The following is a 27633-nucleotide window of genomic DNA, read 5'->3' on the forward strand; positions in this document are numbered from 1 at the left end:
TCTTCCCAGCTCCGCTCATCTGTGAGCAGCGGTTGAGTCTCCCAGATTTGATGGTTGTGATTTTTGTTGAGATCGTCACTGCCAAAGACCAGCTGTGATTTTATAATCCACATGGGCTAAAAACCCTTCAAAAGCCTGTCAGCCAGAGCCCTGTGATGGAACCAGAGACAACAAAGCCTTCAGGCAGAAGGATAATAATAGAAGGGGAGGATGAGGTCATCTCTTTATAGGAGCATGATGTAGGAGGAACAAGCTCAGAACTCAGTCTAGTGTGTGCCATGAAAGCTGTACTTCAGTCTCTGCACAGATGTGCCCCAGGGTGCTTTCCCTCCAACTGACTCGACTTTTCTCTCTGTGTTTCCTCCTGCAACTCTCTCGTTAAGTCATTCAGTACCATTCCTGCGCCCTCTCTCTCCACTCAGGAAACTCCCTTCACACTTCAGGATTAAGAGTTTCATCCTTTGCATTTAGAGTTTCTCCTAGGTGCTCACTGCAGTTTCCTTCTATTCAATTCACTGTTAGGTGAGGAGCAGTGAAGTGGGGTGAGACTTCACTTTAATTCCCTAAAGAGAAAGCTAAAAACTAGATTTAAAAATAATTTAACCTAACCCATAAACATATGACATCAAGGTATCATTGTTCAAGACAATACAGTTTAATATATTGCCAACAGAGAAATGACTCTGGGCCTGGCCCATTTTGGAACCATTAACCTCACCATTCTTGTATTAAGGAGCATTTGGCAATCTGAGCCTGGCCAGCTTTCCAGGAGGAACCTCACCATCTCTAAAGGGCCCTGTCCTTGCTGTGCAGGATGGATGCTCTCTGCTCCGATTAATTTGGGAGTCAGTTCATCACACCTCCAAGTGGCATGCTCCCACCTGTCACCAAGATAAATTACCTCCTGGAGGATCGTCAGCCTCCATATTTGAGTTGGCTCATCTACTACTCATATATTTCAAAGTAAGTTTACCCCTGTCCGGTTGGCTCAGTTGGTTGGAGCATCATCCTGTGCACCCAAACAGTTGCAGGTTCGATTCTTAGTCAAGGTACATGCCTAGGTTGCAGGTTCAATCTCCAGAAGGACGTGTACAGGAGGCAACCGATTGATGTTTCTCTTTCACATCAGTGCTTCTCTCTCTCTCTCTCAAATCAATAAACATATCCTTGGGTGAGGATTTTAAAAAAGTTTATACACATACACATTTTTAGGGGAGAACTATAAGTGCAATTTTCCTTATATAAAGGCATAGCTTTTGAGGTAGAAATTTTGGCTTTATGGCAGTCTTGTATTTCTACTGATGGAGATAGAATTGGAAAGATTTTTCCTCATTATGAGCAAAACATTTGGATGGTCATTTATTTCAGTGTATGATCAGTAGGCTTATCCTTGCCCTGGGACTGGATTTAAAAGGGCCTTTTCTTTCTTTATACTGTATATAGGTAAGCAAAAGCTATGGCCCTGCCCTCATGGTGTGCTGAGCTCAGGGGAAGACATGAAATGATTTGTATAAGGAGATTTGTTGATCGAAAAACCACCTGGAGTCCATCTGCTTGGCAAACATGAGGGCAGGGCTGGAAATGATACAAAGGTCCCCAAACAGGAACCTTCTATGGGGGGAACTGGGCTGAGGTCCAGAGTGCAGCATATGGGGTCTTGAGTGGAGTTGGAGGGCTTTTCCTCAGTCTGTGCTTGAGGTTGGCAACTGCAGAAGGCTCAGTCACCCCAGCAGGGCATGGAACTTTGGGGGGAAAGGCTGAACATGTCTTTTTAAACTGACCAAGTTGTAAACCTAGAATCCAAGGATGCGGCCCTGCTGTGGCAGAGAAGGACCTTTATGGAGGTTATTGCTGCTGCTGTAGACAGTACCCATCGGAGCTTATGAAACCAGTGCTTATGAAACAGTGGGAACAGTGGAGGCTGGGGAGGAACGTGCTTTCGAGTTTGTCTTCTTGATATATTTTTGGAAGCAGTATGGATCTCTTCAAGCTGCCCAAGCCTCTGGTGGTTCTTACACATTTGCGCATGGTGGGGGCTTCAAGAGGGAGAGACTGGATTTCTCAACGTTGCTCAAGCCAGAAATCTTTGATTTCTGTCTTTCCTTTTCCTATTACCAATCTAGCACAAATCCCTAATGCAGTGCTTCTCAACCTTCCTCATGCCGCTACCCTTTAATACAGTTCCTCATGTTGTGGTGACCCCCAACCATAAAATTATTTTCGTTGCTACTTCATAACTGTAATTTTGCTACTGTTATGAATCGTAATGTAAATATCTGTGTTTCCCGATGGTCTTAGGCGACCCCTGTGAAAGGGTTGTTCGACCCCCAAAGGGGTCACAACCCACAGGTTGAGAACCACTGCCCTAATGACTCTACCGCTAAAATCAAAATGAACACGTCTGCTTTTCCTTATTTCTGCGTCGGGTTTGAGATGAAGAAGGCTAGTTTTGGCCTCTGGCATTGCCTTCCTCGTTTACCAGCCTCCTAACTCCTGTTTCCATCTCCTTCCTGTAGAATTCACTCTGCACAGAGTTAAGTTTTAAAACTATAGATCAGTCTCACCACACCCCTGCTAAAACACCCCATTGCTTAACATCCTGCTCATAATAAAATCGAATCTCCCTACGCTGGCCTACAAGGCCTGACACCCTCTCAGGCCCTTCTCATTCTTCTTCTCCATGCCCACTGCACTCCCCCACATGCCTCTGTTCCTGGAACAGGATGGTTTATCCCCACCAGCCTGGGCATCAGCCTGCACTGCACTTCTGACTCCTTAGCCTCCATGCCACACATCAGAGAGGCCTTTCTTGGACACCCACGTTAAAATAGCCCCCACTCCCACCACTCTGATCTTTTCAAGTTAGCCTTTGTCACCACCTAATATTTCCTTAGTAATTTTTATCTGGCTGCCTATCTGTCATCTCTCTAATCTAAGCTATCTTCTACCTTATGGTTTAGATTCGGGGTGGGAGTGGAAAGACGGGTGACAGATGGATATTTGAATGAGTGACTAGCTATGAATCCATTCATTGAGTATTTCTTCGGGGATTATACTGCACGTTCCCTGGGAGCAGGGATTTTGACCGGATCCTCAGCTCCTGGAACAGTGCTTAGCATATAGTAATAATTCAATAAATATTTGTTGAATGAATAAAATGGCTGAGTAAAGCATTAAAAAGAGAAAGATGTACTCACCTTTATTCCCTGAAGGTACAACGTACGTCTCACCTGTTACACATAATGAAAATGTCTTCGTGTTTTCCAGGAGACAAGTAATGCACAAAGTGCTTTTTTAGTGCTTCATTTAATACAGCAACATTCTGAAATTATTTCTACTTTATAGGTGGAGAAATTGAAGCCAGAAAGATTAAGTAATGCTATTTAAGTCGAAGAGCAGAATATGTGATCATTTGATGCTGTCTAGTAATCTGTTAATATGGTTTCATCCCAATAAAGTGTGATTATTGAAGATGCATTTTTAAATAAGATTTTATACATCCTAGGAAAATAGAAATAATGGTAAAAAGCATCCTTTCATCTTTCCTATTCAGGGGGAAGTGTTACCTTTTGTTATTAGCAAATGACCAGAGTGTAAGTGATTAAAGATGGGCACAAAGCTCTGTTTGTTCCATTGTAGGTTGTCTTTTCAGATTGCAGGAAAGAAAAAATAGAGAGAAGTCATCTTGTATTAAAGAGTGTGTGAGAGAGACCTAAACTAATTAGTAATCATTTCCTCTCATGTAGGGAAAACATTTTGCTTTTCCTTTGGAAAGTCTAGGTGCCTTTTGGAGGCAGAAATTCACTTTTCCTAGCTCTATGGGGTGCTGGGCTCCCAGGAGCAGCCTGCTTTGGAAGGTGGCTCCCACCTCCAGCTCTTAGTAGGCCTGGCATTTGTCTCCTTTGTTCATCCCATTGGGTTCCATGACAGATGGGGTTGATTCTAAACCGACCTGCTGAGCTTGGGTAGGATGCTCTCAGACGTGAAATCTTGATTAACAGCAAATGTTAATTGAAGCAGTGAATTATTAAAGTGTTTTTCCATAAATGATAAATGCTGCTGTTAGTTGTTTTGCCTCTTGTGGCATCATAAAACTTTCCAAGAAGTTGCTAGCTTTGACCAAGGAAAACAGGAAGAGGTGTCTGCCTTTGGCATTCGTGGTGACCTGATTATACTGTTATTTGACCAGGCATGGCTTGGGATGACACCACTTCTCCTGGAATTCCTCATCACCTCAAACAAATCATCTTTCCCTTAAATGCAGAACTCTCTTCAAGTGATCTCATCCAGCCTTCTAGCTTCACTTCCCACCAATAGCTGATGACTCGCAGTTTTTACCTTTAACTGAGATTTTTCCCCCAACTCCAGATGTATAGACAGTTATTATTGGACAACTCCACCTGATGCCCATGGGACCTCAAAATCATATTCATTCAGTTATCATATTTATCAAGTACCTACCACCAGTGCCACTTTGTTCTAGGCAGCAGGGAAACAATAATGAACAAAATAGATATAGCTCCTCATGGCACTCAGGTTCACTGGGGAAGGGAGGAGACAGGTAAACTAAGGCAGTCCATTAGGGGAGCAGGGGGTGTCAAGAGTTGGAGGAAGTGGTGGCAGTGGTAAGGGGTTTCTCAAGGTGTCATCCCATTAGATGACATTTGAGCAGAAACATAGAAATTCTAGATGGTTCTAAGCTTTAAACATTAAAAAAATGAAACTATAAAATATTCCAAATTGTCTGTCTTTTCAGATTTCCCCTTGTCCTGCATTCACAGTCTCAGGGAATGTTGCACCCAACCACTAGAGTCACTTTCATGGGATTATCTTCCTCCTCCACCTCTGTGCTTACAGGAGGTAGCATCCTCTCGCCCACCCTGAATTCCTGCCAGCCTCAGGCAGAAACTTACACCTGCACAGAGGCATCAGGTAGACTCTTCTGCCTCTGTCCAACTCTGTTGGCTCTTCCACATGGGAGAAGGAGTGATGGGTCATATAGGCCAGATGTAGAATCTCTCGTCTAGAGGTCCAATTTCTCTGGTGCTCTCTGGCAGTGCTTCTCAGAATTTGATGTTCAGGAGTCAGCTGGGGAATCTCGTTCAAATGCAGACTCTGGTCCAGTAGGTCTTTGCTGAGGCCTGAGAGTCTGCATTTCCATTAAGCCCTCAGGTAATGCTGATGTGGATCATCTGTACAGGATCATACTATGAGTAACAAGGGTTTACAGAGTGTGAGAGGCTTCAGTTCTTCATGCTAACTACCTTTTCAACAGCTCCAACTGACCTCCTGTATAGGGCCCATTATCTGGACTTGAGAGCAAGTGTTAGGAAGCCCATTTTCACTTCAAATCCAAGCCAAATATTTGTATCCAGATATATCAAATGAAAGCCTGTATATTGATTTCTCTTTGACACCTGTCTACTCCACCATTGGGGCAGAAGTTGGAAGAGAGAGCCGGAAAGTTTTGTTATCATTTCCATTTTACAGATGAGAAAAGAAAGCCTTAATGAAGTTGAACAACTGGTTTAAAGCTAAAAAAGGAGGAAGTGCAGACTGGGATTTGAAGCTTGCCAGTATGACCCTGGAATTGACCCTCCTACCTGCTGTTTTATGCTGCCTTCAGTTAAACTGTCATGCCCCCACGTGATCTGGTCCCTCTCTTCCATGCAATTTCTGTCTACAGTGAATGAGTCTGCATTCATCTTTCCTGCTTTGTACCCTACACAACACTCACAGCTTTCTTACTCCTTTTTGCTACTTGACCATCTTCTCGCCTATCAATATGCAGCCCACGGTCTCTCTCCTTTCTGAAGCTTTCCTTCTATGCTTCAGCAAGAAATAATCCCTTCCTATTTGCCTCTTGGCTTACTGTATACAGAATGCAAGCGTTACTGCCTTTATTTGTTACATGCCAATTTCCTCTACTATTTTGAAAGATAGGAACAGTGTTTGATTCATCTTTTCTTCCCAGCACCCTGCTCAGGGCTTGCACTTATGAAGTGCTATATATACATCGAATGAAAGTTTAATGCTGCTGTTGGGACTTAGTGGCCGAATGCTTTTGTGCTCAGTCCCCTTTTCTGCCTCCTCCGCTTCACTCCCTTTGTGTCTGAAGTGTCCCTTTCCTTTCTCCACTGTATGGGCAGAGATAGAGAGGGAAGGGCACCGTCTTAATATGTTAGAGACCTGCTCATCACTTACACAAACTTGTGGTAAAATAAAATAATAAAGTATTTTAATCAAATATTTAAAAAATGTTTGATAATAAAATATTTTTGTGTCCTGAAAAGAGCAGAATACAACCTTCAACTCAGAGTGAAAAGAACCAGCTCTTCCATTAGCATGTACATGATCTTAGGCCAGTTACCTAAATTATCTGAACCTTACTGTCCGCATCTGTAAGACGGTGGAGTTGACATCTACATTGCAGGGTTACTGAAGGACCAGATGAAATAATGCATATTAAAAAACAGTAGGGGCTCAATAACCATTCATCTCTTGGCTTGCTCTTGTACGTAATTGCTGCCAACATGAGATTTAGGCCCTTATCATACTTGCTTCTTTCTACTTCCTGTCTCTCCTTCTTTTGTTCATTTTACATGTGCTCCCTAAACACAGTATCTATTCTAATGTTCTTCTGTTCTAAGATGCCATCACCAACAAGATAAAATCCAAGCATCCTTATTCCAAGGTGCCCTCTCAGCCTCGCACTGTGCCTGGCACCAGCTCCTGCTCCAGGCAGAGTGGGAGCCACTAACTTCTTTGAATATATAGTTTTGGGCCATTTCTCAAGTGTCCATCTACTAATTATACTCAACTATTACTTGAGAATCCAAATCTTATCCCCCAAACATTGTGCAGGTCTTAGTTTACCAAACACCAGGTATAAGGGTGCTTGCTTTTTCTGACCTGTGTGCCCCAGTCCAGGAAATTACTCTTGTAGTTCCTGTTGAAAGAGTACAATTTCTATTGTTCAAAAAAGCTCTTTTAATCTTGCCTCATCATGTTTCCTGTTCTACCAGAAGGAAAATCCTCAGGAGCAGGGGCTGTTTTGTGTCTCACATATCTTTGTACCCCAACCACTGCCTGACATGCCATCTAATGTTTATCAACCCCGTATTGAGCAGTTTACTCTATGCCAGGCACACAGCACATGAAAATAAATATCTAGACAAGACATTTGAAGATTTCTCAATCCAATTATAAAAACAGGCAATAAATAGGTGGAATACAGTAGATGCAGGAGATAAAAATGTCCATGGATTCTTTGTAACTTCGCTCTTCAAAAGGAGAAGTCTGTTCCCCTGCCCCTTGAATTTGGCTGATCTTATAATGTGCTTTCCAGTAGAACGCAGTGGAAGGGACATCATGGGAGTTTTTGCAGCATAAGCTCTCATTCCCCTGGGAAACTTCATCCATGAGAACAAGTCAAGGCAAGCCTCATTGGGGATGAGGGACCATGTGGAGAGAGAGAGGCCCAAACTTCCTAGCCATCTACAGGAGTGAACCCAGCCACCATGTAGAGGAAAAATGAGCTGTCTCAGCTAGACTCTACCCAAATTGCTGATCCACTGAATCATGAGAAATAATTGATTGTTATTTTAAGCCACTGAAGTTTGGGGATTTTTTTATGCACCAGAAACTAACTGATACAGTGGAATAAGGGCTCTGACAGGCCAATATAATAAAACCCAGACTTTAGGGAACAGGCTCTACAGGGGAAATCTCCTACAGGTGATATTTGACCTTAATATTTTATGTATAGAAAGTTCCAGAATGAATGGTTAGAGGGGGGAATGATAGATGTTTAACAAAACTATATTGCTGTAATTATAAAATAAACACATTAAATAAAACCTAAGAACTATTATAATTATGTCTTTATCTCACATTTAACAAAGACATAAGTTATCAGACCTGAGTACAGGGACAAAAAGAAATATAAGACCAGTTACTGCTATGAAGCAGCTGATACTAACTGATATATAGGGTACATAGGCAAAAACAAGAGACGTATTGAAAGCATCCTATCGAATAAAAGAGTAATATGCAAATTGACCATTACTCCAAAACACAAGATGGCCTGCAGGAGAGGGCAGATGAGGGTGACCAGGCCGACAGAGGAGGGCAGTTGGGGGGAACAGGCCTGCAATGTGGGGTAGTTAGGAGGGACCAGGCCTGCAGGGGAGAGCAGTTGGGAGGACCAGGCCAGCAGAGGAGGGCAGTTTTGGGGGGACCAGGCCTGCAGGGGAGGGCAGTTTGGGGGGGACCCAGGCCAGCAGAGGAGGGCAGTTGGGGGGGACTAGGCCTGCATGGGAGGGCATTGGGGGGGGGCAGGCCTGCAGGGGAGGACAGTTGGGGGGGATCCAGGCCTGCAGGGTAGGACAGTTGGGAGGGGACCCAGGCCAGCAGAGGAGGGCAGTTGGGGGGACCAGACCTGCATGGGAGGGCAGTTGGGATGACCAGGCCAGCAGGGGAGGGCAGTTAGGGACAATCGGGCCAGCAGGGGAACAGTTAGGCGTCGATCAGGCTGGCAGGGGAGTGGTTAGGGGGTGATCAGGCTGGCAGGCAGAAGTGGTTAGGGGCAATCAGGCAGGCAGGCAGGCAGGCGAGCAGTTGGGGGCCAGCAGTCCTAGATTGTGAGAGGGATCAGGCCTAAACGGGCAGTTGAACATCCCTCAAGGGGTCCCAGATTGGAGAGGGTGCAGGCTGGGCTGAGGGACACACCCTCCCCCGTGCACGAATTTTGTGCACCGGGCCTGTAGTATATAATAAGTGCAACAGGAAGTGAAATAGCAGGTGAGAGGAGGGAAGAATATTCAGGAACTGGGTCTCTCAGAAGCTTCTTGGAAGAAGCAAGGTAGGACTAAATTATAAGGATAAGGGAAAACCTAAAACTCAGAAAAAATCAGGCTCTATTCAAAACAGAAAGGAAGAGAGGGCATTCTAGAAAGGAAAATGGCAAGAGCAAAACATAGAGGAGGCAGGCATGTGGCCCATCTGGAGAACGAGGGGCACTTAGAGGTAGCAAGTGTAAGGGGTGGGGGATGTTTTGGAAAGGTAGTGTGAACCTTAGAGTAATGGGTCTTAAATGCTAGAGTAAGGGTGTTGAGTCTTGTTTTGTGGAAGTGGGAGCATTGAAGATGTTTAGTAAGACTACAACATTAACGGTTCTGTGAAAAACCAACCTATGTGAAAGTCTTCTGCCTAGTGGCAACACGGAGATTATTTTGTCCTAAGCCCAGAGGATAGTCTTCTAATATCCAGTTTATTCCCCACATCCCAAAGTTTTGTGATCAAACTGAGCATAGGAATATCTCCAAATATGTGGATCTGGAATTTGGGCATATTCTAATATAAAAAGTGGTTAGTTATCACACTTACTCCTCATTTAAGAAGTAGCTGAGTTAGGCTTAATAAATTAAGTTCCCATTGCTATCTTGGTCTTTCAGGCTCACCTGCTTGCTTCTCAGTATACATGGAGTGTATCAGTTCAATAATAGGCCCAATAGGGCCACATATTATCCTTTGACAGCAAAACAAATAAGAGATGGTAAAGAATTATTCTTTATTCCACAAATATCTATTGATATCTTTTCTCAGCTAAGCATTTGGAATAAGAAAATAAGGAACTTTTTTGCTACCCCCTTATGAGCCACTAATGAAAGCTGATACATAAAAATACAACCTGCAGAGTGCTGTAGTGAGTGATATAAATTGTCTTACTCAGCTTCAGTTGTCTTATTTCTGGTAAGAATTGCTATTTGCAAAGGCTAAAAAGCTAAAAACTATATTTACTAGACTCCCTTTCAGCAAGGGTTCTGGATAAATTGGGTTCCACCAATCTGATGTATGCACACATGATTTGGAAAGGCAAATTCCTGCTCCTTTGGTTATCTTCTGTTGGCAAGCCAGTTCCTAGGGACTGTGGATATTGTGCAGCATTCCAAGGCCATTTACCAACTTTGTAGCTGTCAAGAAGCAATTTCAGTTGAATTACTGACAACTTCTTCTGATCCCTGGATCAAAGGTAACATGTGTGCTCTTGTACTAAGGTCAGAGAGTGCTGTGAGAGTCATTTCAGAAGACTAGCCTAGAAGCCTTGCAAACAATTTTGGAAGCATCTAAATCTCCTTTTGCTTAATGTACTTAGTGTGGTTTCTGCTTCCAGCACTGAACATTTACAGATGGTATAAAAGGTGTATAAACAAAGCAGTTGAGAATCCAGCCAAGTGTGTGACTAATTCTGCTTAGGAGAGTTGGAGAAGTTTCCATGGAGGAAGTGATAATATTATGTATCTTGAAGGATGCGTAGTAATTATTACTCAATAGGCAGCTAAGGGCGGAAAAGGCAGTCTAGGCATTGAAAAGAACTTGTGCAGAAGCACAAAGGTGTCAAAGATAATAATGTTCAGGGAACCAATACGTAGACATTCCTACTGAATTTCTACTGCCATTTCCAGCCTGTTTTAAAAATACAGTTATACCTCAGTTAATATTTCCCCATAGAGTGCCAATTCTATAGTGCTTTTCATGTCACAAGTAACATATATAAATGATTAGTATGTATGTAATTAGTATATATTTTCCATGTCCAATCAACCAGTAGAGGAGAGAGATTTCAAAGAGTAGTATAGTAAGGTAACTAGGATGTAGGTTTGGGAGCCAGACTGTCTTGATGTTAACTACTCTCTCCATGTCAACCTCTGTAAAAATACGAATACTATTCCACCAAAAAATTATTTTGAGGATTAGAATGAAAACATGTAAGATACTTACCTAGTAGACATGCAGAACGCCCTCAACCAGTGTTAGTTTGTCATTCTCATGGTTGTGTGCTCCTTAGCCTGTGAGCTCTAGTGAGCTAACCTGTGCTCTTTGCAGTTGGAATGACTTCCGCCAATCTGTTTGTTTGCTGCTCTGTGGTATTTCTTTCTACTATTACTAAATTGTTTTTGAGGACTAGTTTGAGTCTTTCTGGCTATTAAAAGATATGCCAAGAAGGGTGCATGTAGTGCCACAAAATTTCCAAGGATGATTTTCATGCTAGATGTTAAAATCAAGGTATTGGGAAAGGCAATAAAGATAAATATCAACAGAAATTGGTGAGAATCCTTAGACATTTTAAAGGGTATTGTAAACATTACTGCAGACCAGCAATGGCTTGACAAAACCTAGAGGGAACTATGGAAGTGGCATACAGATTCTGCTGAAACAACTCTGAAACTTGGGTAACACTAGCTTACTTCTAAGAAAATAAGCTAACTAACTTACTTAGCTTACTTCCAAGAAGATACTCCCTATACTAAAAAGAATATACCTGCTCTGTCTTTTAAAATCTATTCTATTTGCATTGTCCTCTCTTCCCATCCTTGTCACTCTCCCACATTTTTGAGATCTTTGGGACTTGACTTTTTGTTGTCCATTCCGCAGACTCTTCTGCTAACACTCAGAAAAGCTTCAGCCGACAAGTCTCAGCTCTATCCAGTGGTCATTCAGAGAGAACCACAATATAGACCCCTATTGTCCAGCAAATGTGACCTTCTCTTTACATCAGGAACCTCCACGTTAGGAAAGGCCTTCACTTCCCCCATGCTCCCTTGGAACTACTTCACTCTGGAGAACTTGACCTTTTGTTTTCATACCCTCTCCCTGGATTTGCTCCATCACACTATACTGTTGTTTAAAGTTTTGCATTTTTTCCCCCCCTATTCTGAAACAAAACTAAATCCTTCCTTTCTTCTTTGTTATTAACTCAATTATTTCTTCACATTCTTTCTTTCAGCCAACATTTACTAAAGCAGCTACTATGTGCGTTCTAAACTCTTGGGATTCAGAATAGAAAGACATCATCCCTATTTCCAAGGAAGAGAGAAAGCACTTCCTGGTACACGATGACATTCAATATTTGTGTGATGGAAGAGATAAAGGAGCAAAACTTACAAGAGCAGGAGATTCCAGCTACGATAGAAGCAACTGCAGGATCCTGCAGGCACACTGAACAGGGACACAAAACCAAAACTTCCTTGAGGAGAAAAACTAGAGTTCAATCTTGGAAGACTTCTAGAGATGACAAAATTTTTACTTTTGTGTATTTTTTGGTGATTTATATATTTTTAACAGCTTTTTTGAGTTATAATTCATATACCATACAATTCACCCATTTAAAGTATCTAATCCAGTGACTTTTATTGTGTTCACAGATATATGTATATACTACCAAATTTAATTTTAGACCATTTCCCTACCCCAAAAAGAAACCCACACCCTTTAGCCATCACCCCGTAATTCTATGGCCATTTGAGTTGCTTCCACTTTTTGGGTACTATACAAGTAAATAATGCTCCTATGAAAATGTAAGTATAAGTTTTTGTGTGGATCTATGTTTTCTGTTCTCTTGGCTCTATACCTGGGAGTAGGATTGCTAACTCATTTGAAAACTATGTTTAACAGTTTATGGAACTGCCATTCTGGTTTTCTTGTTTGTTTTTTTTTAAATATATTTTATTGATTTTTTACAGAGAGGAAGGGAGAGGGATAGAGAGCTAGAAACATCAATGAAAGAGAAACATCGATCAGCTGCCTCCTGCACACCTCCTACTGGGGATGAGCCCACAACCAAGGTACATGCCCTTGACCAGAATTGAACCTGGGACCTTTCAGTTCGCAGGCCGACGCTCTATCCACTGAGCCAAACCAGTTAGGGCTGCCATTCTGTTTTTGAAAATGGATGCATCTTTTTATATTTGACCAGCAGTGTATGAGGTTCTAATTTTTTCCCATTCTTGCCACATTTGTGGTGTGTTTTTTTCTTTTGATTATAGCCATCCTAGTGGTGTGAAGTGACAAATCACTGTGGTAGAAACTTCGTTTTATTAAACTTCATATTCATACAAATACAGTACTTGGCACAAACTGGATATTTTACATTTTAGAACTGAGGAAGGAGAAATAGACATATAGGTAGAAGGAACAGAAAATTCAAAGGCAGAGTATCAAGAGAAAATAGATTGCCTTCTGTGATTTGCTAGAAACTCAGTATGTTAGAGCATAGGCTTTCTGTGGAGAAGATTCAGGAAATAAAATTCAAGATATAGTCAGCCAACAAATATTGAATGTCATTGTGTGCTGGGAAGTGATTTTTGTACTGGGGTACAGCAGCGAACAGATAGACGAAGTCTCCGCTCATAAGGAAGATTGAAAATGAAAATGTTATAAAATAAGCAAATCTGGACATTTTGGAAACTAAATTCTTTGAAGAAAATTATGTAGCTTAACACAATGGAGAGTAACTTAGGCAGAGTAAGGCTACAGTAGCTTGAATTGAAGGAAGTGGCATTTAAGCAGAGACCTGAATGATTAGAAATCAGCCAATCCTATGAGCCGTGGTGTAAGAGCACTCCAATCAGAAAGAAGAGTGAGGGCAAGACCCCGAAGCAGTGTTCACATTAGAATGCACCAGGCTGCCAGGGAAAAGAACGTCCAGTGCAAAGTGGCTTAAAAGTAGGTTTGGCCATTTCACAGGACAAGAATCTGGTGATAGATGAGCTTTCTTTGCTTAACTCAGCAGCACAACAACGACATCCAGAACCCAGGATGTCACTTTCCCACTCTGCCATCTTTAGAATATTGCCTTACGTAATGTGTAATATGTGGACTGACAGTGGGCTTTGTCCAACAGCTAGACCATCAGATGTGACACAGATTGTACCCAGGAAAACAGTGGAGGGGTTCTTGAGCTCGTCTCACCTTTTTTTTTTTTTTTTTTTTTTTTGCTTTAGTAGCATTTATAGTTCATAAACCTAGTGAAGTAGATTATTTTCCTTACCTACTAGTAGGGGAATCTTTACAATACTTATTTATGAAATGAGAAATTATTCTGAAAATCTTTTAAGCTCCACATGAAATTTCTTAAGAAATATTGAAATAATGGTCAAACATACTTGTCAAAGCTGAACTACATGTTTTTCTCTTCTAAAAAATTAAGCATTTCACATTTGCTGACCTTTTTCTCACTGTGTGCCATTGGTATATTACCTAGCAGTGTGTTTGAAAAAAATAAACTAATTTTATTTCTTTTTCAAGGAAACTGTGATGTTTTATTGATGAAATAAATTCAAGTATGGAGTGAACATTTTGAAAGGAATTTTTTGGAAACATTTTCATTATGTGATTTTGCTGCTGGAAATGTTACGTGTCACCCATAAAACTCTCCTGTTTGAATACCTATAAAAATGTAGAAACAATTTTCTAACATTTAAAAATATTCTCAGGGGTTTCAGTTGGTTTTAAACTTAGCAGTTTAAAATATATAAATGTAGCACTTTCTCATTCGTTTCCAAGACCACCTAAGGGTATTTCCTCCTGAATTTACATGAGAGACTCTGTTGGATAGCGGAGATGGTTTAAAAATTAGTTTCATTATTTAGTAAGTGTAACCAAAGAAACTTGCTCCCTTTGAAACAGTTGCACCATTTACATCTCTATTATTGTGAGCCTCAATTTTCACTTAGGAACGCCATTAAGAACTAAGGATTTAGCCCTAGCCATTTTGCTCAGAGGATAGAGCATTGGACTGAAGGATCCCAGGTTCGATTCTGGTCAAGGGCACGTACCCTGGTTGCAGGTTCCCCAGCCCTAGTCGGGGTGCGTGCAGGAGGCAAACAATTGATGTGTCTTTCTCACATCGATGTTTCTGTTTCTCTCTCTCCCACTCTCTCTAAAAAACAATGGAGAAATATCTTCAAGTGAGGATTAATAAAAAAGAAAAGAAAAAGCACTAAAAATCTAAATACACTAATCTTTATCATTGTTTTCTAAGTTCACGTAGGCCTATTAGTTGTTTCTGAGTCTGCCCGTATTTTTCTAGGATCGAGATTTGAGACTTATCTTTTGAGCTACTAACTCTCTTTGCCTTCTTCTTTGCTATTTACAGGGATTTTTATAATTCATTTTTCATTTTCATTGAAATCCTTCAGCTCTTGTGTACTTTTACAGTCGATGTTGTCTACTTCATATAACTCTGGTCACACAGGTCTGGGAGCACATCAACAGTCATAAACAGGATCTGGTAATAAACTAGGTATTTCCAGCCCTGGTCCTCACCTACCATTACATTTTTTCCACTCTGTAAATTCTCCTTCTGTTGTTTTTCAAAGTCTGCAGTGAGCATTTCACACGTGTGCATCAACAAGTCTCTTAGGTGTGTGGATTGCATGTACCTCCTGTGGCCCACCTCACCAAAGAAGGTGCTTTGTCATCATCAATGGCACCAAAACTCACTCTTGTGGATATGATGTCTGGCCAGTGATACTATGTTCTCTTACTCTATTGACGAGGGCAATAAATACTGTTAAGATTGAAACAATAGTTTATTATTTGTGAGATAAATAACTGGATAGTTAGAAAATTTCCAAGATTTGATAAAAACTAATATTCTTAATTTTGTAATACAGAAGACATGTCAGTTGCAGTAAAAAAAAAAAATCAGTAATATTCCAGTATGTTAATAATAAATGGAGAGTCTAAACAGGAAAGGCTCTCCCTCAATATAACACACACACACACACACACACACACACACACACACACACACTAACAATGCATGGCTTAATAATGAAAATAACACCTTCATAAATATAAATAAAAGTTTTGAGCAAATATGGCAGGGAACATTAATAGATGGGAGAATAGCCCTGACCGGTTTGGCTCAGTGGATAGAGCATCGGGCCGTGGACTGAAAGGGCCCGGGTTCGATTCCAGTCGAGGGCATGTACCTTGGTTGCAGGCTCAATCCCCAGTAGAGGGTGTGCAAGAGGCAGCTGATCAATATTTTTCTCTCATTGATGTTTCTAACTCTCTATCCCTCTACCTTCCTTTCTGTAAAAAGTCAATAAAATATATATTTTTAAAAATAGATGGGAGAATAAACATCTGCAAACTCTGGCTGGCATTCTAGGATCTAGAGCTGGAAGAGGAAAACAGGAAAGCCCAGCAAATGGTCTAGAATAATAGAATCAAAGCAATAGAAGAAAACAAACCAGGGAACAGAGGCTGGAGCCAAGGAAACTGTCCAAAGGATGTGACCAATAATAAAGAGTGAAGTAAAAAAAGAAAAGTTCAAGACCAAAGGTCTATATATATATTTTTTTAATAAATCTTTATTGTTCAGATTATTACAATTGTTTCTCCTTTTTTTCCCCCCATATCTCCCCATCACCCGGTTCCCTCCCCCCCGTTGTCCTTATCCATAGGTGTATGATTTTTGTCCAGTCTCTTCCCATACCCCCAACACAGACACCCCTTTCCCCCTGAGAATTATCAATCCACTCCCATTCTATGCCTCTGATTCTATTATGTTCACCAGTTTATTCTGTTCCTCAGATTTTTAATTCACTTGATTTTTAGAATCACTTGTTGATAGATATGTATTTGTTGTTCATAATTTTTATCTTTTTTCTTCTTTTTCCTCTTTTTAAAGAATACCTTTCAGCATTTCATATAATACTGGTTTGGTGGTGATGAACTCCTTTAGCTTTTTGTTATCTGTGAAGCTCTTTATCTGCCCTTCAATTCTGAATAACTTTACTGGGTAGAGTAGTCTTGGTTGTAGGTTCTTGGTATTCATCACTTTGAATATTTCTTGCCATTCCCATCTGGCCTGAGAAATCAGCTGACAGTCGTATGGGTGCTCCCTTGTAGATAACTAACTGTTTTTCTCTTGCTGCTTGTAAGATTCTCTCTTTGTCTTTTGCCCTTGGCATTTTAATTATGATGTGTCTTGGTGTGGTCCTCTTTGGATTCCTCTTGTTTGGGGATCTGTGCGCTTCCTGAACTTGTAAGTCTATTTCTTTCACCAGGTGGGGGAAGTTTTCTGTCATTATTTCTTCAAATAGGTTTTCAGTATCTTGCTCTCTTCTGGCACCCCAAAAATTCGGATATTGGTACGCTTAAAGCCATCCCGGAGGCTCCTTACGCTATCCTCACACTTTTGGATTCTTCTTTCTTTCCACCTCTCTGGTTGGGTGTTTTTTTTCCTCCTCATATTCCAGATCTTTGGTTTGACTCTTCAGTTGCGGTGGTCTACTCTGTATATTCTTTATTTCAGACAGTGTATGCATAATTTCTGACTGGTCCTTTTCCATTTTTTTTGGTATTCTCATTTAGGTCCTTGAAGATCTCTTCAAGTTTCTCAGCAGTTTTTAGAAGATTCTTGAGTAATCTTATAAATATGGTTCTGAACACTGTGTCGTCCATTAGTTTGCTTTCATCTCTCTTTCCTACTTGTGACATACTTCGATGTCTCCACATTTTGGCTGCCTCCCTGTGTTGATGGAGTGGCTTTGTGTGGTCGGTGACCTATAGGGGCTGGTAGCTCAGCTTCCCCAATCACTCTAGGTGGTCGCTCTTGGTACTCCCCTTTGTGGGCTGAGTGGAAAGTCTTGGTGTAGTTAAAAGCCCTGATTGCTGTTGGTACACTAGGAGGAATTGACCTCTGGTCCAATTGGTTGTGAGTACCTGCTGTGTCTATAACGGAAGAATTGCTATGCTGGAGACACAGTAGGGCTTTGGTGCTCACTGAGTCTGCCTCTTGAATGTGTCCCTTATGAGAGTGGTTGAAATCTGGTGTCGTCCACACCGACAGAAAAGTCACTCTCACTCTCCGACCGATGGCCGAGAGTCCCGTAGGCGTCTGGGTCCCCCGCCTGTCCCCAGAAACTGGAGTTCAGAGTGGTTGGGATTGTTGGTATCACTGGTGGGAATTGATCTCCAAGCCAGTTGGCTGTGAGGATCAGCAGTGTCTCCGCTGGGAGAGCTTCTGTGCTCAGCTTGGATGGGGCGGAGTCTCAGGGTGGCGCAGACAAGCTTTGGTTTCCCGTCTGCTCTGCCCTAAGAGGGCCCGTTTCTCCGTGCCCTAATCAATGGCTGCGCGCCTCTGAGAGAAGGCAGCTTTCGAGCCTCGCAGGCTGCCAAACAGCCCAGTTTCTCCCCGACCGCAGCTGGATTTCAGTGCAGTCGGGAGGTTTTGTTTTTCTCCCAAACGAGAAAGCTAGCCATGCAGCGTCTGCTGCCCTCCCTCTCCACGTGCTGCAAGCAAGCCTGCCACGTATTCAGCTGCCCGCCCTTTCCGCGCTCACGGATCTCCACACCTCCACAGCTCCTGAGGCTCAGCGTCCCCCTCTCTGTTTTTCTCTAGTTGTAGGTTTTCCACTCTGCCAGCTTTCCGGTGGTTCTGGACGGTGTGCACTCTGTTTTCCAGTTGTAGTTTCAAAATTGTTGTGGTAGGCAACAATTAGGAGGTGTTTACCTTATGCCGCCATCTTGGTTTCTCCCCAAAGGTCTATATTAAAGCTTATTTAAATAAGTAAGAGAATAGACTCGGGGAGGAGTAAGAACATGCATGGGGAGTAAGACAGAGCCTGAAGAGTTTCCCATAAATACTGATTCAAATCCTCTTTTATATGTGGTCCGATGTCTACATCCACCAGTGTTAGAAATGCCAAACTAATTGAATAATTATTTTCCAACAGTTCGTTTATAAGTTACAAATAATTTAGATTGAGATTTCAATAAGATTTTATCTTAGAAAAGAAGCATGCTTCTAAACTTTATATGGAAAATGAACAGGTTACACAATCATGGAGTTTACGAAAGAGCAGGGAAAGGGCCTCTTCTATCAAGTATTAGAACACAGTAGATGTTTAAATATTCGGTTTCTGATTCTAATTCTACCATTTATATATATAAAAGCCTAGTCGTCCGGTCAGTGCACTCCCACAGCTGGAGCGCCGCTCAGCAAGCTTACCAAGTGGCAGTGGTGGCAGGCGCAGCAGGGCCAAGATGAGCAGGAGTGGTGCAGCGCCCGGCCTAGGCTCGGCCTCCTCCCCAGCCATCTGCTGCTTCGCATACTACTGCATCCCTTGGGAGAGTCGGATTGCCAGTTTTGGCCTGATCCCCACAGGCCAGATCGGGCTGAAACTGGCAGTCCGACATTTCCCGAGGGGTACTGGATTGCGAGAGGGCACAGGCCAGGCTGAGGGACCCCACCAGTGCATGAATCCGTGCACTGGGCCTTTAGTAGAATATAAGAGATCATTGGAACAAAATAGAACCTTCAAAACTGTATAATGAAACAATCAGTATCACAAAAGAACTGAAAAGACTATTAAATGATTTCCCTGATAGCTGGATAATAATTAGAAAAACCAGTGATTTGTATCCAACACCAGCTAAATTTATCTCTCTCCCCAAAATGAATTGCCTAAGACTAAATGAGTATAATACCCTGTAGATCCATCCATGTTGTTGCAAATGGCAAGATTTCATTCTTTTTTATGGCTGTGTAATATTCCATCATATAGGTACCACATCTTCTTTATCCATTCATTTATCGATGGACACCTAGGTTGCTTCCATATCTTGGCTTTTGTAAAAAATGCTGCAATGAAAAAAAGGGTGCACATATCTTTTTGAATTAGTATTTTCATTTTCTTTGGATAAATCCCCAGGTGTGGAATTTCTGGGTCTTATGGCATTTCTATTTTTAGTTTTTTGAGCAATCTCTATACTGTTTGCCCCACTTCTCCTCTCTGATTCTGACATGTCTGCCTGTCATAGAGTCTGAGCTTCTTGAAGAATTCATATGAAACACACCAAACATATATAACAAGAAATGTAAAATAACCATTTAAAGTCAGCTGTATATTTCCATTTGTGATGGAAAAGATACATTTTTTGTCTATGTGTGTAAATAGGCTTTTACTTTTATACACCTAGTGAAAAAAAGGGAGATACCTAAGCTATCACAAATACGTTTATTGCTTGAGAGTAGGCTTACTCTAGGGTAGTGGTTTTCAATTTGATTTTTGTCTTAGGTGTCCTCTGTATTGTTAAAAATTATGCAGGACTACAAGGAGCTTTGTTTTTGTGAGTTATATCTGTAGACATTTACCACATCAAAAGTAAAAACAGAGACCTTAAAAAGTATTATTTTATTTTAAATTATAACAATAAACCAATTACATGTTAACATAAACAATATGTTGATATATACAAATAACCACATTTTACAGAATTTTTAAAAATAGAAGAGTAACATGGTCATACCTTTTTATAATTCTAAGGTTTGGCTGAATAAAGAGAGCTGGATTCTTACTCGGCTTCTGAATCCAATCTGCTGTACGCTACACTCTTGAGAGAATTAGAGGAAAAAGAACAATAAAATCTTAGTATCATTATGAAAATAGCTTTGACCCAGATCCCTACACAACTTTGAGAACTATTTCCCTGGAAGAGGAGAGGAAGATTCTGTTTTCACCATAGAATCTGTTTTATAGTTCCCTAAGCCCTACCTGTTAAATAGGAAAAATAACACTGCTTTGTAAAATCTTTGTGAGGAATGTGTGTAATGTGCTTAGAAGAGAAATAATCACATTTCAGGCAAGTACTAAATGACAGATATTATTATAATAATTGCTTATTATGGTGATTGTTACATTCAAAGCCAGGATGAAAACTTCTGAATTTAAACCCAGTGCTCTTTTCACTGAGGCCACCATATGGGTTGGAGGCTGTAGACATGGCTGCAAGGGCTTACTTGATATACCCTTTTTGGAAAACTGTGTTTTGAATCAGCCAAAGCCCCATTTGTCAAAGTGGGACTCTGGGTTGTTGGGATAAGTGCTAAAGCCATCTCTGGACACTGAAGGCATTAGAGTATTGACGATTTCAAACAACAAGGAGGAGAGAGGCCACCTAGAAAGTAGGCCAGGGCAAGTGTGAGTAGCAAAATGGAGCCAGTGCAGCCAATTAATCCACGCAGGGCTCTGCTCTATGAAGGACCCACTGGGCTTAGGCCCAGGGCAGAATGGGCATAGCAGGTAGTCTAAAAAGACAAGGCTGACATGATAATGTTGAAAAGCGGGGGGCCAAATGGTCAGATACAGACATCCATTGGAGCCATGGCAGGGGCATGGATGCTCTCCCCAAATCTTACCTGCTCTCCACATTCTCCACACTCTGTGGCTATGTGGGGTCAACATGACTGGTTTGGGACAATGGACACAATGAAAAGTGTAACTATGATATGTACATTGTGAAATGGCAGTGAAGAGGCAGGAAGGATATTTATTTGATCGGAGTCCAAATGGATCTAATAGAGGAAAGATAAGTATCGGAGGAGATAAAAAATTGAAATTTTCAGAATCAAGTAAATATATGAGTCCTTAGACTGAAAGTGCACTCCTAGAACCTAAAAGGATTCATAGTGAATCTGCATAGCAACAAGAATGATAGAAAATTTTTAATGCTGTTAGGGGGGGAATATAGATTGTATACAAGGCCATAATGATTATCTTAATAGCTGACTTCTCAGTAAAAATACCTGGCAGAAGATAAAAGAATAATATTGAATGATAAACCATTAATCAAGACTTAAAAAAAGGAAGGAGAAGCGGCTGGTGAGACAGTTTGCAGCTGGGAAGGGCAGAGATCTGGAAAAAGGTAAAACAAGGTTCTGGGCATTAGAATCTGCCGGATCTCTAAACCCAGAAGGTCAGGGGAAAACTACACGGCGCCAAGCCGCGTCCCTGAGGACAGGCAAAGTGTCTGAACTTGAGAAAAAGGGTCCACGGGACTGCGGGAGGTAGTAGATTTTAGACCTTGGAGTCTGATTTGAGATCTGAGCTCAGAGGCAGCCCTGAAGAGCTAACTGCCCGACCGCGCAGTGCCGGCAAGAGAGGAGATTGCAAAGACACGGTCCCGCTTCGCGCCGGGGCCTGCGTCTTTCTCCACTGAACCTAGTTCGTAGGACCTTTCGGATACAGACACCTACCCGTGCTGAGGTGCAAGAGAAGGGGAGGAGTGGTGGAACCTGGGGAGAGTGGGCAGAGGTGGAAGCGTGTCTGGGGCTGAGTCACATCGGATCCCCGGTCGCCATTTTCTCCTAAGAGATAACCCCTCCCTCCAGTCTCCAGGCAACCATTATAGCCACACCCAGATACCACTCTGATTAACACTATAGGATTTGAATACTCCCTGAGGCCATAGGTACCGCACAAATGAAAAACCTTTAGTAGCTATTAAGCAGTTATACTACCAGAGCTCCTCAGAGTGCTTCAGTGTGCCTCGCTGGCAAACTTACCAAGGGTGCTCCTCTGAGCTGCCACTGGGAGTAAGCATCTATCCTACAGGTACAGCATTAAAAACTGAGTCTGGCCGAAACCAGTTTGGCTCAGTGGATAGAGCGTCGGCCTGCAGACTCAAGGGTCCCAGGTTCGATTCTGGTCAAGGGCATGTACCTTGGTTGCGGGCAGCTGATCGATGTTTCTCTCTCATCGATGTCTCTAACTCTCTATCCCTCTCTCTTCCTCTCTGTAAAAAATCAATAAAATATAAAAAAATAAAAACTGAGTCTGCCCACCCCACAACTACAGAACTCTGGGCAACACAGTCACGCCTTTCCAGAGTGCAGGCCCCCCGAACCACATCACCCCGACAGACGGTTCCTTGGAGCCACTGTGAGTCCCCACTGGGCAAGCGTAATTTCAACTTAGGGTGCAAGACAGAAAAATTGGAATACTACCCTCCACGACTGCTGACCTCTAGACACTGCAGTTGTGCCTCTCAAACTCGCAGGCCTACATCAAGAGAACCCAAATAGTTCAAGTAGGGAACTACACTAGATTACCAAGCCCAGGAGAACTGAGAGATTACATCAGTAGCACCATCACCAAAAGAACCTGGGTAGCAAAGCAATTGAAACTACAATCAAAACATTACAGGAAAACATGGGGAGACAGAAAGGAAATTCTCAAAGGAAGGAACAGGAAGAATCACCAGAAAGGGAGTTAAATGAACTTGAGGCTAGCAGCTTAACAGAAAAAGAATTCAGAGTATTCGTTATAAGGATGTTTAAACGGATGGATGACAAATACACACAACTCAATGAGAACTATAAGGAGCTGAATGAAAACGTCACCAACATGAAAAGAAACCAAGAGGAGATGAAGAACGACATAGCTGCAATAAAGAACACAATGGAAGGCTTAAAGAGTAGAGTAGAAGAGGCTGAGGACCGCATCAGCGAATTAGAGGACAAGGTAGGAAAAAACACACAAACTCAGCAGCAACTGGAAAGAAGACTTAAAAAGCAAGAGGAGAGCCTAAGGGAGCTTTGGGACGACAGAAAACGAAACAATATTCGAATAATGGGGATAAAAGAAGGAGAGGAAGAGAAGCAAGGACTAGAAAACCTGTTGGAAGAAATAATGACAGAAAATTTCCCTGATATTGACAAGAAAAAAACTATCCAAGTCCAAGAAGCATTCAGAGTCCCAAACAAGTTGAACCCCAAAAGACCGACATCAAGACACATCATAATTACATTGACGAACACCAACGACAAAGCAAGAATCTTAAAGGCTGCAAGAGAGAGACAGAAAGTTACCTACAAGGGATCTCCTATCAGAATATCAACTGATTTCTCAACAGAAACACACCAGGCCAGAAAGGAATGGACTGAAATATACAAAGTGATGCAAAACAAGGGACTGAATCCAAGAATACTATATCCAGCAAGGCTATCGTTCAGAATTGAAGGTGGAATCAGAAGCTTCACAGACAAAAAAGGGCTAAGAGAGTTCATCACTACCAAGCCGGCAATGAAAGAAATGCTAAAGGGGCTGCTGTAAAAAGAAGATAGAGAAAGGCAAGAAGAAACATAAACACTAAGGAAAAATATGTCAACAAACAGGTACTTATCAATAATAACATTAAACGTAAATGGATTAAATGCACCAATCAAAAGACATAGGGTAGCTGAATGGATAAGAAAACATGACCCATATATTTGCTGTCTACAAGAGACCCACCTTAGAGCAAAAGATTCACACAGACTGAGAGTGAAGGGATGGAAAAACATTTTTCAGGCAAATGGAAATGAGAAAAAAGCTGGGGTTGCGATACTTATATCAGATAAAATAGACCTCAAAGTAAAATAGACCTCCCATAATAAGAGATAAGGAAGGCCACTACATAATACTAAAGGGAGCAATCCAGCAAGAAGATATAACTCTGGTAAACATTTATGCACCCAATGCAGGAGCGCCCAAATACATAAAAAATCTCCTGGAAGATATCAAAGGAGAGATCGACATCAATACAATCATAGTAGGGGACTTTAATACACCACTGACATCAATGGATAAATCCTCTGGACAAAAAATCAGCAAAGGAACAGCAATTCTAAATGACACACTAGATCAGAAGGACCTAATTGACATCTTCAGAGTATTTCACCCCAAAGCCATGGAATATACGTTCTTCTCAAGTGCACATGGGACATTCTCAAAAATAGACCACATTTTGGGTAACAAGCAAAGTCTCCCCAAATTCAAAAAGATTGAAATCATATCAAGCATTTTCTCAGACCATAATGGCATAATATTAGAAATAAACTACAATAAAAACATTCCTAAAAATTCAAACACTTGGAAACTGAATAGCATGCTACTAAACAATGATTGGGTTATCAATGAGATCAAAGAAGAAATTAAAAACATCCTGGAAATGAATGACAATGAAAACACAACATTGCAAATCCTATGGGACACAATGAAAGCAGTCCTGAGAGGGAAGTGTATAGCTCTACAGGCCTATCTCAAAAAACAAGAAAAAATGGCAATAGATCATCTAACTCAACAACTCAAAGAATTAGAAAGGGAGCAACAAGAAAAGCCCACAGTGAGCAGAAGAAAGGAAATAATAAAGATCAGAGCAGAAATGAATGACATAGAGACCAAAAAAACAACACACAAGATCAACAAAACCAAGAGCTGGTTCTTTGAAAGGATAAACAAGATTGATGAACCTCTAGCCAGGCTCACCAAGAAGCAAAGAGAGAGGACCCAAATAAACAAAATCAGAAATGAAAGAGGTGAAATAACAACAGACCCCAAAGAAATACAAAGGATTGTCAAAAAATACTATGAACAACTCTATTCCAACAAACTAGACAACCTGGAGGAAATGGACACATTCCTAGAAAAACACAACCTTCCAAAACTTACTCAGGAAGAGACTAAGAATCTCAATAGGTTGATAACTATGGAAGAAATTGAAGCAGTCATCAAAAAACTTCCAGCAAACAAAAGTCCAGGGCCAGACGGGTTCACAGGGGAGTTTTACAAAACATTCAAGGAAGAGCTAAAACCTATCCTCCTCAGACTATTCCAGAAAATTCAAGAAGAAGGGACACTCCCAAGCTCCTTCTATGAAGCCAGCATCACCCTAATACCAAAACCAGATAAAGATAACACAATGAAAGAGAATTACAGGCCAATATCCCTTATGAACATAGATGCCAAAATCCTCAACAAAATTCTAGCAAATCGAATCCAGCAGTACATCAGAAAGCTCATACACCATGACCAAGTAGGATTTATCCCTGGGATGCAAGGATGGTACAATATTCACAAATCAATAAACGTCCTACATCACATAAACAAATTGAGAGATAAAAACCATATAATCATATCAATTGATGCAGAAAAAGCATTTGACAAAATCCAACACCCTTTCTTGATAAAAGCTCTCAGCAAGATGGGAATGGAAGGATCATACCTCAACATAATAAAAGCCATATATTACAAACCCACAACCAACATCATACTCAATGGGCAAAAACTAAAACCATTTCCCCTAAGAACAGGAACAAGACAGGGATGCCCACTCTCACCACTCCTATTCAACATAGTGTTGGAAATACTAGCCATTGCAATCAGACAGAAGAAGAAATAAAAGGCATCCAAATTGGAAAAGAAGAAGTAAAACTGTCCTTATTTGCAGATGACATGATACTGTACATAGAAAACCCTAAAGACTCCATCAAAAAATTATTAGACTTAATAAATGAATTTGGCAGAGTAGCAGGATACAAAATAAACGCTAAGAAATCTATGGCATTTATATACACCAATAATGATCTTACAGAAAGAGAGACTAAAAAAGCAATCCCATTTACCATCACACCAAAAAAATTAAGATACCTAGGAATAAACTTAACTAAGGAGGTAAAAGACCTGTATGCGGAAAACTACAGGACACTGAAAAAACAGATAGAGGAAGACATAAACAGATGGAGGAACATACCATGTTCATGGATTGGTAGAATCAACATCATCAAAATGTCCATACTACCCAAAGCAATCTATACTTTCAATGCACTTCCCATTAAAATCCCAATGGCATACTTCACAGACCTAGAACAAACTTTTCAAAAATTCATCTGGAATAAAAAAAGACCCCGAATAGCTACAGCAATCCTGAGAAAGAAGAATAAAGTAGGAGGGATCTCAATACCAGATTTCAAGCTATATTACAAAGCCACTGTTCTCAAAACTGCCTGGTATTGGCACAAGAACAGACATATAGACCAATGGAATAGAATAGAGAACCCAGAAATCGATCCAAATCACTATGCTCAATTAATATTTGATAAAGGAGGCATGAACATACAATGGAGTCAAGACAGTCTCTTCAATAAATGGTGTTGGGAAAATTGGACAGATACATGCAAAAAAATGAAACTAGACCACCAACTTACACCATACACAAAAATAAACTCAAAATGGATCAAGGACTTAAACATAAGACAGGAAACCATAAAAATACTAGAGGAATCTACAGGCAGAAAAATCTCTGACATATGCCAAAAGAACTTCTTCACTGATACTGCTCCTAGGGCAATGGAAGCTAAAGAGAAAATAAACAAATGGGACTACATCAAAATAAAAAGCTTTTGCACAGCAACAGAAACCATCAATAAAACAACAAGAAAGCCCACTGCATGGGAGAACATATTTGCCAATGATGTCAACGATAAGGGTTTAATCTCCAACATTTACAGGGAACTCATGCAGCTTAACAAAAAGAAGATAAACAACCCAATCAAAAAATGGGCAACTGATCTAAATAGAAACTTTTCGAAAGAAGACAGAAGGGAGGCCAAGAGACATATGAAAACCTGCTCTAAATCACTAATCATCAGAGAGATGCAAATCAAAACAACAATGCGGTACCATCTCACACCTGTCAGAATGGCCATTATCAACAAGTCAACAAATGACAAGTGCTGGCGAGGATGTGGCGAAAAAGGAACCCTCGTGCACTGCTGGTGGGAATGCAGACTGGTGCAGCCACTGTGGAGAACAGTATGGAGTTTCCTTAAAAAACTAAAAATAGAACTCCCATTTGACCCAGTGATCCCTCTTCTAGGAATATATCCAAGAAACTGGAAACATCAATCAGAAAGGATATATGCACCCGTATGTTCATAGCAGCACAATTCACCATAGCTAAGATTTGGAAACAGCCTAAGTGCCCATCAGCAGATGAATGGATTAAAAAACTGTGGTACATCTACACAATGGAGTACTATGCTGCGGTAAAAAAGAAGGAGCTCTTACCATTTGCAACAATATGGATAGAGATGGAGAACATAATGCTTAGTGAAATAAGCCAGGCAGAGAAAGATAAATATCACATGATCTCACTCATTTGTGGAATATAAGGATCAACATAAACTGATGGGGGGAAAAAATAGATCCAGAAACAGAGAAACATCAATCAGAA

The 27633-nt window shown here is 41.1% G+C and overlaps 1 protein-coding gene across 6 annotated transcripts in view; it reads left to right on the forward strand.

Annotated features, from left to right (window-relative positions):
• Positions 1-27633, forward strand: part of RBMXL2 (RBMX like 2) — a 136417-nt gene that overhangs the window by 53199 nt on the left and 55585 nt on the right. Inside the window, exon 3 of one of the 6 annotated variants that reach the window (XM_054725527.1) lies at positions 15962-16049. The exons of 3 other annotated variants lie outside the window; for them this stretch is intronic. The gene's annotated coding sequence lies outside the window, so the exon portion shown is untranslated. Of the gene's footprint in view, positions 1-11788; positions 12263-15920; positions 16050-27633 lie in introns of those variants that run through there. 2 more of the 6 variants (XM_054725526.1, XM_054725525.1) reach the window with 2 other exon arrangements.

The sequence above is a fragment of the Eptesicus fuscus genome, chromosome 13 (genome assembly GCF_027574615.1).
Source record: "Eptesicus fuscus isolate TK198812 chromosome 13, DD_ASM_mEF_20220401, whole genome shotgun sequence".
In the NCBI taxonomy this organism is placed as follows: Eukaryota; Metazoa; Chordata; class Mammalia; order Chiroptera; family Vespertilionidae; genus Eptesicus; species Eptesicus fuscus.